Source organism: Cucumis melo, chromosome 6, assembly GCF_025177605.1.
Source record: "Cucumis melo cultivar AY chromosome 6, USDA_Cmelo_AY_1.0, whole genome shotgun sequence".
Classification (NCBI taxonomy): Eukaryota; Viridiplantae; Streptophyta; class Magnoliopsida; order Cucurbitales; family Cucurbitaceae; genus Cucumis; species Cucumis melo.
This window is the reverse complement of record NC_066862.1, coordinates 12,010,757-12,014,340: the sequence shown is the minus strand read 5'-3', so window position 1 is coordinate 12,014,340 and position 3,584 is coordinate 12,010,757. Positions and strand designations below refer to the sequence as shown.

Genomic DNA, 3,584 nt, shown 5'->3' with positions numbered 1-3,584 from the left:
TCTTTTTGAGCTCTAAAACAGAAATCAATGGAGGAGGATCTGCAAAAGAGAGCCACAAGATTACTATTGTTGTTGTTATCATTATTCATTTATGCAGATTTTTCTTTTATCAACAAGGAAAAAATGGTAATAATTTTAGTTTTGTTTTTATTTAATTGTTTTTTGTTTGAAGATATCTTTGTGTCCTTCAGTTTTAAGCGTCAAATGCAGTGATAAAAGTTAATATATATTATTTGATTCTTTTTCTATTTACTTAACTTTGAAAATTCAATTATTACTTCATTGAATATATAATGTCCATCTCTCTTTGTTTACTTGTTTATCATTTTCATTTTTAATTATTTTCATATATCAATAAATTACGCGTTGGGTTGAGCTCGACTAACTATAGGTTATCTAACCCTAAAGATTATGGATACATTTCGATTAACTTTTTAAGTACTCAAAACACTACATTTTTTTTTTACCTAGAAGTCAATCCAAGCTGGTTAATTAGGAGAAGCACTTAGGAAGCATATAGTAACTAATGTAGCTACGAGAGGATGGTGTTTGTGCTATAGACTACACTTAGATACGTTACATTCTTCGAGATCGGGATATGTGATGTGTCTTTGTTGTTAATGAAAAACAATGAATGACATTATTTCGTTTTCTATTTTGAGTTGAATAAATACGAAGGAAGAGATTAAACATTCAACTTTATCTAATAAGTAACAAATTGTTGTGAATTTTTTTATTTAAAACATAAATGAATGTGGTAAAGCAATTTCGATAATGAGTAAAGCACTTGAATCTTATCTTAGTAAAGCCAAGGAGGATGGGATTATTGCTGGAGTTATAGGACTTGGAGGCAGTGGAGGGACGTCTCTGATATCCTTTGCGTTGAGACGTTGAAAGATTCTTGTGATTCCAATGGAAAACAACAGTGGGTTTAACAATGTTTGGGGTTACGACTCCCTGTGTCAATGCTGTTAAAGAAATATTGCTTAAAGAAGGATACGAAATCCTTGTTTTTCATGCTACTGGGGTTGGGGGGAAGGCAATGGAATCTCTGGTCAAAGAGGGATTTATACAGGTGCTTTTATGAAGAGAATTATTTTATTTTAAGTAGCTTCATGATAAGATCTGTAAGTTCACTGCCAAATAGGATTTATACAGGATTTATACATGCTTCATAATGCATGTTGACTTGTTGAATTGTTTTATGTATTATTGAAAAGATAAATATATTTTTTGTGAAAGAAATAAGTTTGTTGTTTTCTAAATCATTTCAACTCGAACATGTTACCTGTACTCTCTCAAAAAATATTTTCTGTCTTATCAGTGAATGAAAAAAAACCATTAACAGGTTTCTTTATTTTCTATCTTAATTTTTTATGGTTGAACGTTTCCTTTCTGTATCGCATAGGGAGTCTTGGACATCACCACCATAGAGGTCGCAGACTACTTAATTGGAGGTGTCATGGCTTGTGGCAGTACTCGCTTTGATGCCATTATAGAGAAGAGGATCCCATTAGTTCTAAGTGTAGGAGCAGTGGATATGGTGAACTTTTTATGTTTAATATCTTTAGGATAGTTGGCGCATTTTTAGTTTATTACCTCTAAAATTGAATGTTTTATTTAACAATACATTATACTTTTTGACCATTGCCAATTTTTTTTTACTATCTATTTGAACATGTTTGACACTGATTTTCTAATAGGTCAATTTTTATAACCAAGAGCCGAGTCTGTGATCATGGAGTACAACCTTTTGAACTGACATTCTAGAAACGAAAAACTTAAATCTAATGTCTTTGCCTGCAATTTGTGACTGAGTGTTTACTGACTTGGTCTTAGGATGAACTGTTTGAGTTTCAATAATTAAATGAAAAGTTGTTTTTCATTAATTAGATGCATGTTGACAAGTTAATTTTGTGGATTTTCATTGTTATTATGGTTGAATGATAGGTGTCAAGGTCAAAGAGACTTCAAAGTTAGGACCTCGCCCAGAGAAGCCTATTGAGATATATGAGTTTGAGAGGTACATTGCTTGCTCTGTACTATGAGGTTGCACAATGAAGTCTAGTATTTGTGTTCCAAAGCCTAGACTGACTTCATCTTTTTTGTAGAAATTTTCATGTGTTGTGAACTTACTATGATTGACATAGACTGACTTCAATCTTTCTTTTTATTACCATGTAAATTCATGGATTGTCATCAACGGATATAGTTGTCCATTTTGTCGGAAGGTAATTTTTCCCCAAAAAACTTTATCAAATGAAGGTTCTTGCATCTCCATTGTTTTTCATTGGTTCCTTTGCATAGTTATCACTAAACTCCTGATGGTTGAGGTCTTTTTAGAATATTATTTCACTTGCCACACATGATGATCCAGGCACATCACACATGTGAATGTTGTCTAGTTGGTGTCAATAGTTTCAATCTTGTGATGACCCCTTTGATGCCTTGCATACAAAACAAGAACTTGTCTCAAATGTTGAATAGACTACTGGCTAACTTATCTAATATAGATCAGATTTGAAAGTAAAGTATCAAAGATCAAAAAGGTAATATAAGAGACGGATCACTTTTTTGACTCTTTGAGTCTGATCACAAAGTTAGTTTCTACAATGTTAATTATTAACGATCCAATGATCATGTGCTTTCAACTATTGCAATAGGACAACTCTTCCTATTATTATCGTAACAATATGTTTTCTTTTATGCTTTACATGTTCATGAAAAGATTCCTTGTTTTGTTGTGACCATTTATATGGGGTTGTTTTGAGAAATGGCAGGTCCACATCGACGAGATGTTAATGAGAAGAGAGATTGTTTGTTCTGATATTTTGATATTTTGATATTTCTACTAGCACCTAGGTCATAACATTGTTACTTATCAATTCAACCATCTTGATGTCTTTTACAGGGAGTTATCACTAAACAAATGACTGCAATAGAAGAAATGGTTGCAAGTGAGTACAATTAGCCAGACCCTCATCTTTGTGACAAGATCTTGAAGTTGGTCATTTGTGAAGCATTCTACTTTGCTATTAGTTGCAGTTTTAGTTATTGCTCTCTCAATATATTCTTTTTCTTTCTTTCTTTCTTTTTTTCCAAAGAATGATCAGTGTAATAATTAAGCTTCATAATTTCTGTGTTTGGATCCAAGTTGTATATAAATGTCACATTATTAAGATTTCATTTTGTATATGTACAAGTAAAAGATTTCATTTTTAACTATTTGGTGTCATACAAAATGGACAATAATGCAAGGATTTAATAAAAATAAATTTGAAAAAACGACATTAAAGACAGCTTTAATGTCGGTTAAAAAAAATTAAAGACATCTTTAATGTCGGTGGAAAAACGACATTAAAGATGTATTATAGGTGACATTAAAGACATATTTAATGTCGGTTATCCACCGACATTAAAGATGAACCGACATTAAAGGCCTTCAATAACACCTTCAAAGATGTCGGTTTATAACCGACATTAAAGGGCTTTAATGTCGGTTTATAACCGACATTAAAGATGTCTTTAATGTCGGTTATAAACCGACATTGAAGCCCAACCGACATTAAAGCCCTTTAATAACG

At 32.0% G+C, this 3,584-nt stretch overlaps 1 long non-coding RNA gene across 2 annotated transcripts; it reads left to right on the top strand.

The window, feature by feature from the left end:
• The first annotated feature begins 206 nt into the window (after nucleotides 1-206).
• LOC127149798 (uncharacterized) lies at nucleotides 207-3,222 on the top strand. Of its 2 annotated transcripts, XR_007821503.1 has the most exons (5): nucleotides 207-1,075; nucleotides 1,409-1,543; nucleotides 1,951-2,023; nucleotides 2,213-2,231; nucleotides 2,912-3,222. It is a non-coding gene; the product is annotated as an uncharacterized LOC127149798 (long non-coding RNA). The 2 variants fall into 2 exon arrangements; XR_007821504.1 differs by lacking the exon at nucleotides 2,213-2,231 and having other exon boundaries at nucleotides 208-1,075.
• Nucleotides 3,223-3,584: the final 362 nt, after the last annotated feature.